Genomic DNA, 7,379 nt, shown 5'->3' with positions numbered 1-7,379 from the left:
CAAGTAGGACTCGCTGCTAAGTCTTTGTGCGTCCCTTCGCGATTCAAGGCTCTTGAGTTCCCCGCCTTGGCCGCATCTCTAACGCCGAGTTTTACCCTCTTCTTGACCCCCTCCTTTCCTCCCATCCCTTGGGGCAGCAGGGTTCACCCATTCTAATTGCAACGCTCCAGGTTGCAGGAGTGGTTAGGCGCTGGAGGAGAGATTAGTTACGTCACCATCAGCTCCTCCCATTGGTCTGGGCGGGTGGAACGCGGCGCCATGACGTCAGACGCCCGAAAGGGCGGAGCGGTGAGGGGAAGGAGGAGAGAAGTAGGACTTCAACATGGCGGCTGCGTTACTGGTGGTGGCTACGGTGACGGCCTGGCCCGGGGCGGGCAGAGTTGGAGGTGGTGGTGTTCGCTCTTCCTAGGGGCCGTTGGGAGCTCAGCGGGGACCGAGCCTGGGAGGCCGGCCGGCGCCAACACCTTTTGGCTTTTGGGGCGGCGGCGGCGGCGGCGGCGGCGGCGGCAGCGGCGTTCAGGTGAGGGGGCTCCCTCTGGGGGAGGGGAGAAGCCGGCGGAGTTGGGGGAGGGGACCGTCAGTGGGAAACCGACCGGGAGGGAATCAAGGGAAGGGGCTGGAGACTGAGAGGCTTGAACGGAATCGGAGTTGGGGGGATGGGAGGTAGAAGGACTTGGAGATCTGTGACTTGGGGAGGATTCTGGGAGAAGGGTTGGAGTCAGGGGATCTGAGTTGAAGGGGCGGAGGGCAGATGGGATGCGGGAAAACGAGTTAGGATTAAGGAGACTAAATACCCTTCTGGAAGTAAGGCGCAGTAGACACCTATGCAGCTCGGTGGGAACTAAAGGATGTCGGGGAGAGCGACCCATGTTTTAGTAAAGAAGGCAAGTGATGGGAACTTGAGGGTGAACTGGGGACGTGAGGTGCGGATTTAGTTCTCCCTGAGGCGCTGAGATTAGGGAGAAAAGGAGACCAGATCAGGGTTGAATGCTTTTGGGGGATATTTGGGCGTTGTCTAGTCTCCTCCAGGTATGTTTATCTTGCCTTTTTTGATTCTTGGGTGGAGATTTACCTGTACAGTCCGTCTGGGCCTCAAAAACAGCCCCAAATCTTTCTTTGGAAAGTCAACTTATACTCTATTTTTTGATCTATATCAGTGATCTCTGATCTTTGTGTTGTTGCCACTTGTAATTGACCCCCCAGCCGTAAAAAAAAAAAAAAGAAAGAAAGAAAGAAAAAAAAATGACTTGGCATAAAGATACATTTTATATTAAACTGAAATAAAATTTTGAGACTTTAGACGCATGGAGTGTTGCAAAACCAGATTTGGTAATTTAGTTAACTACTAAATATATTCTGTTCTAACCCCACTTACTAGGTAGTGCTTTGTTTCTTTCCTCAGTTCTAATTATTATTTGAGAATTTGGATAGATATGATGGATGTTTCCCTTTTGAATTTTGTCAGATTTGATGGTGGCAAAAACAAGGCACTTAGTCTTTAGTGGTAGTTCTTTCTAAGTAATATCCCACTCTATTTAAACTGAAAATTTCTGTATTATAGCAAAAAACATGAAATGTCGAGTCCAAAAGAATTACATTGTTTGCGTTAACTTATTTTAAGTGGAATTTTATAAATTAAATTTTTGTTTCTAGTTCATCTTATTTGTTCATTCTATTTATTTAATGCCTGCTGTGTGTTGCATTCATAAGAGTCATTCGAATTATGGAAATGGGAAAACTAATGTTTCTCTAAAGAGCATCTCTATCACTGCACAGCAAATTATGAATCTGCTATGGCCTCATTGAAAAAAAGTGTTATTTTAGAAATGAAGGTAAAGGAAGAAAGTATGTGAATATAAAAACTTCCTGAATTTCTCTCTTGTTTAGTATTTATGACTCATTGCCTCATGTAATTACACGTTTTATGTGTATCTGAAAGATTGTATTTTTCATTTTTATTTTGAAGAAGATATCCTGTTAAGACAGTATAAGGTCTATAGACAAGTCTCATCAGTGATTGTTAGTGTACATTTCTTTGACCGCCAATGGTCACTTTATCTTGTATGTCTTTTCTTTTATCTTCTTGAATATGGTATTTAAGATGATGATCCCTGAAGTTTAAGTCGACTGAAATCCTTTACAAATATTTTCATTAGCCCTGAGTGTAGATGCTAGTATTACAAATTTTTTCTGTTCTCTAATTATATTGTTGAATATGTCAGGGTTTTTCAAATGTAGGTCATTTTAAGTGTAAACTTTTTTCCCCACAGTCTAATCAAAATAAAAAGATACCATTCATTGGTCATTAATCAGATATTTTTCTTTAGACAGTCTTTTTAAAGAAATGCAAAAGATAAGCATGCAGTACCTTTAAACATTAAATAAGCTTTTCTTAGAATAAACAAAATCCCTCAAGCTGAAGAAGAAACTTAGAAATCACCTGGGGGTTTAGTTTCCCACACAGAATGGGAATCTGTGCTTCTATTCCACAAAGATAAGTGAAAATCCATCCTCTTTTCCAGATTTCTTATAGGAAATAATAGGATTTTTCAGAATTCCTTATAGGAAAAGACCTTTCAGTTAGAAAAAGAAGCAAGCAGGGTATTGCTCTTCCAACCTGTAGTGTGCAGTTTCTTGTAATATTGGAAAATAATTTGAATGTAAGAGTAATATTTTCCTATGAATTGAGAGTTATAATTTCAGGCTTTAAAAATTTTAGGGGAGGGTCCTAATATGGGGTATATACTAGTGAGCAAGGCTTAACATAATCTCAATTAGGTAGGTAGGTTGTGATATGCTTGCTTTATGTATATGAGGGGTCTTCGTATTGTCTTTTAATTGTATTTTCTACAAACGTTTTTGGAGTATAGAGGCTGAATAACTTACCTAAGTATACAGCTATAAAATGGTAGGATCTGAATTTGAACTCAGATCTATCAAACCTCAATGTCCACGCTGCATCTTTTACACCATTTTGCACCTCTTAGGTGGTCACAGGGCCATTCCAATTCCTATAAAGTATAAAGCACTAGTTTTAAAGTAATGCTATTTTAAACTAATTACTTTCATTGAAATGACAGTGTAACTGGAAAGAAATAGTTCATTAAAGTTTTAGTCATTTATGTTATCAGTCTTCTAGGAGGAAATGAATACTTGAATATTTTTTACTTCACAAAATAAACTGCATAAGGGACTAAAACTTTTCTTTTTTGTATTGCTGAGTCAAATTGGACCCATTTTTGTATTGCTGAGTCAATTTGGATCTAGTTCATTAAGAACCAAAATTTGTATTTGGCAGTAATCTGCATGTATTCTCAGAATGCTGGATTGGTCATTATCAGTTGCTTAATGCTTATCATTTTCAGTGTTTGAGTCACTGGACCGGCTCATGGTAATTGTAAATCATGTGGTTACTGAGTCCAGCGCTAGCAGTGTGTTTTGGTTGCTTCACTTCCTCCCCAACACTCAATACTGTCAGACTTAAATTTTTTTTTTCCCTAATCTGCTTGATTTGCTGGCCATTTGTGTTTCTGGGAAGTGTTTTTTCAAGTTTTTTTTTTTTTTGCGTATTTTTATTTTGGGTTGTTTCTCTTTTTCTGAGTTTTAAGTGTTATTTATGTATTCTGGATACTAATTATTTGTTAATTTATGGGTTGCAGATATCCTCTCTTGATTTGTGGCTTGTCTTTTCATCTCTTCATAGTCTTTTGTGAGAAAAGCTCATAATTTTAATGAACTGACTGTTTTCAGTCTTTCCTTTTATGGTTTGTGCATTTTATATCATATTTAGGAAATCTTTTGCTGCCAGGCATGCTGTTTTAGTACAGTAGTATATCTATCTATAATGTGGTATCTAATCTGACATTTAGTTGCAATATCTGCTTGATTAAAAAGGCACACTTCTCAGGAGTTGCTTTTCTGTTATCTTTGGAGTTATAGGGCCATTGGTTGTATACATTTTCAAAAACTGAGACACCAACAGATTTATGAATGAGGTATGTATTTTACTAAATGTTAATAATGTGGTTTGGCAATAGGAGACCTTTCTTGTGTGGACAGTAGTAGATAAAATTGATAATGAGTCACTAAGTCTAAGTTGTTAGTGTTTCTACTAAAATATATTCAGAAAGATTTTTTTTGACATCTAGTTTTTAGTGTTGGGCTTTATCAAGAATAATTGTTGAAAATAAAATAAAAAAGCACAAAAAATTGTGCATTATGGAAGGGCTGATGTGGAAACATCTTGGAAGAGTGTTTTAAAACTTTCTGTCCAAGTTCTTGGACTTTTGAGGCTCCTGTTACCATTAAACCCTTATCTCTTAAGATATATATATATTATATGAAGATGTATATTATATGTATCTTGGCAGCATTTGATTTTTCTCTGTTGTGTATAAAAGCCACTTAAAAACAGTTTTGTTTGTTTTTTTTCATAAGAAGACTACTGACTACTTTGACTTTGGGAATGTTTGATCCTAGCAAGGATCACATTGAAATGTAAAACATCCATCAGACTTTAAATATACTGCAAATATTGTACAGTGATATACAGTATACCCTAGACATTTGTAAAAGGCATATCCTTGTATCTTTGGGAATCCTTGAATAGCTATTGCAGTTTAAAATGTCCCTCTTAAAATATGGGGTAGTGTGTCTGAAAATTTTCAGTTGTAATCAGATTTGATGGGTAAATAGAGGAGAGCAACAAAGTTAAAGATTTGAGTGCTAAGCTCAGCCTTCAGCTGTACTGTGGATTGAATTGTGTCCCCCAAAGTCCAAGTATTAGAAACTTAACTCCCACTGTGACAGTGTTAAGAGAGTGAGGAATCTTATTATGGTAATTGAAAGGTGGGGCCTTGAAAAGGTGATTAGATTGTGAGGACAATGCCCTAATAAATGGATCAAAAAGTCGATGGTTTAATGGTGGTCATGGGTTGGTTCTGAGGGCTTTAAAAGGAGGAGTGAGGAGTTAGCTTTCTCTCTCTCTGCCATTCTTGCCTTGTGACACCCTGCGTTGCTGTGGAGTCATATCACCACATATCACCACATATCACCACTTCCCAGCCTGTTAAACTGTAAGCAATAAATATTGTTTCATTATAAATGACCCAGTTTTAGGTATTTCTGTTAAAAGCAACAGAAATGGACTGATACAGGCTACTGTCAGCTCCTTACCTTTTTCTGTTTGATACTACTGGCTTGCCTATCCCTAACCTCCTTTAATAACCCTTTGGAGACTCAAGATCAGGCTGGCTTTGCCTGTCTTGTGCTTCATCTCATTGTTGTGGTCTTAGTCCCAGGCAGCATTTGCATCCTCTTCATTTCTCCCCTCATTAGTAAGAATGAAATCTTCCTAATCCTAAAATCTTCCTGTAGTTTAGGTGTGTTAACATTTCTTTCTGCAGTTTGGTGAGGGAGGATATGGGTAGTAACTTCCCCATTTCCTCCTTCTGGTAGATCATTATACCTTATAACACACATCTCATGAGAGAAGTGATTTCCTTCCATGGGTGGAATTCAAAGTTCCAGTCAAATGTCAGCCAAATCAAAAATTACTAATGGAGTAGACTTCAGGTATAGTTTGGGAAGTTTCAAAATTGGAAATAATAATTTCTTCCATCTGAGGTTTGTTTTATTTCCAAGTGAATCTAACAACAGGAGACAAACAAACCTACCACAAATTTTGTTTTGAAAATACTTTTAAAAAATCACTGGTACAGGGCTGGCTCGTGCTCACTTGGGAGAGTGTGGTGCTGATAACACCAAGGCCACGGGTTTGGATCCCTGTATAGGGATGGCCAGTTAGCTTACTTGGGAGAGCATGGTGCTGACAAAACCAAGTCAAGGGTTAAGGTCCCCTTACTGGTCATCTTTAAAAAAAAAAAAGTAAAACACTGGTTCAGATGCCTGTACTGGCCAGCTGCCAAAACAAACAAACAAACAAACAAAACATATATATATATATTTTTTTTTTATAAAAGATAAAAATAATAAATAATAAAAAAGTCACTGAAAGTCAGTAAAGAGAAAAGGCACATATGAAGGAAAAAAGTAACCAAGGTCATGGGTTCGGATCTCCGTACTGGCCACTCACCAAAAAAAAAAAGTAAAAAAAAAAAATATCACTGAGGTCTTGAATTGATTATATCCTGCCCTATCCATTTTCTGGAATAGGAAATCCTAGCTAGTTCTTGTAATTTAATAGAGAATCTAACTTTATCCTTGTACTAGATTCTTTTTATAATAATACTTCACTTATTTGGCTTACTCACAGACCTAGGTGTTTTACGTAAGCAGAATTTCAAGGTGACTGAAGATTACCTCTTTGAGAGCCCATATTAAACAAAATTGTAGATTATTAAGTAAGAATCTTTTGTAAATGTGCCTACCGAATGCAGTCTGTATAGTCCATTAATAATGTGTGTAGGGCTTATTCCAAATGTTTCTAGGCTGCTATGCTTTTTGTTGTTGGGTTTTTATAAAAAATTTTTTTGTTTTTGGTCTGGATATATTACTGGCAGTATACTAAGTGGAAGAGTGTACATATTGTGGTAATGGAGGCTTATTTTATTTAGTCTTGTAAAAAATTATATTTAGGCACAGTTCTAGTTTGAGATGTTCTAGATCTGTCCTGTCTAATGTGGTAGCTACATAGACAGTGGAGATATAAAGCATTTCCATCATCACAGAAAATTCGGTTGGACAGCACTGTTCTAGATCAGTGATTCTCAAATTTTAGGGTGTATGGGTCACCTGGAAGTCTTGTTAAAATGTAGATTCTGATTCAGTAGTTCTGGGGTGGACTTGAGATCCCGTGTTTCTAACTTGCAGGTCATGCCAGTGGTCCAAGGACTGTAGTTTGAGTGGTGAGGTTCTAGGGAGAAATGCTTTGGTCTGAGTTTATTGTATATAGTATGAAGTTTGATTTCGGGCCTCTTCGTGAGATACTATCTAATGTATTATAAGCTTTTAAAATAATGTCTTTTGCGACGAGAGATTGTATTGTAATGGGTAGAACTTTGGACGGTGAGAGGAAATGTCTAAAGAACTAGTTCAACTTTCCTGTTTAAAAACCATTCTCTCTCAGCCTCGAACTTTTTTATTTATAAAATGAGGATGTTAATACCTGATTAAATTATATAGCATGTGAGGCCCCATAAGATGATGTATATGAATATATTTTTAAAGCTACGTATAAAGTCTTCAACATATAGTTTTGAGAACTAAAAAGTTTTCAGTTATACTTCATTGGCAGCCTGATTATTCTTTTCTGTTGTCAGCTAATAGTAGGCTTATTTTCTAAAGCTCATATACTGCATTTTATCCAGGAATTCTCAGAAACTTTTTTTATTTCTTCTTTTAAATTTCTTTTTATTTTA

At 37.4% G+C, this 7,379-nt stretch overlaps 1 protein-coding gene across 1 annotated transcript in view; it reads left to right on the top strand.

Annotated features, from left to right (window-relative positions):
• Positions 1-430: 430 nt before the first annotated feature.
• The window catches only part of UBAP1 (ubiquitin associated protein 1), a 71,472-nt gene continuing 64,523 nt past the window's right edge, over positions 431-7,379 (top strand). Inside the window, exon 1 of the mRNA XM_063082440.1 lies at positions 431-520. The gene's annotated coding sequence lies outside the window, so the exon portion shown is untranslated. The remainder of the gene's footprint in view (positions 521-7,379) is intronic.

This window comes from Cynocephalus volans, chromosome 17, assembly GCF_027409185.1.
Source record: "Cynocephalus volans isolate mCynVol1 chromosome 17, mCynVol1.pri, whole genome shotgun sequence".
In the NCBI taxonomy this organism is placed as follows: Eukaryota; Metazoa; Chordata; class Mammalia; order Dermoptera; family Cynocephalidae; genus Cynocephalus; species Cynocephalus volans.
This window is presented reverse-complemented; position numbering and strand designations above follow the sequence as displayed.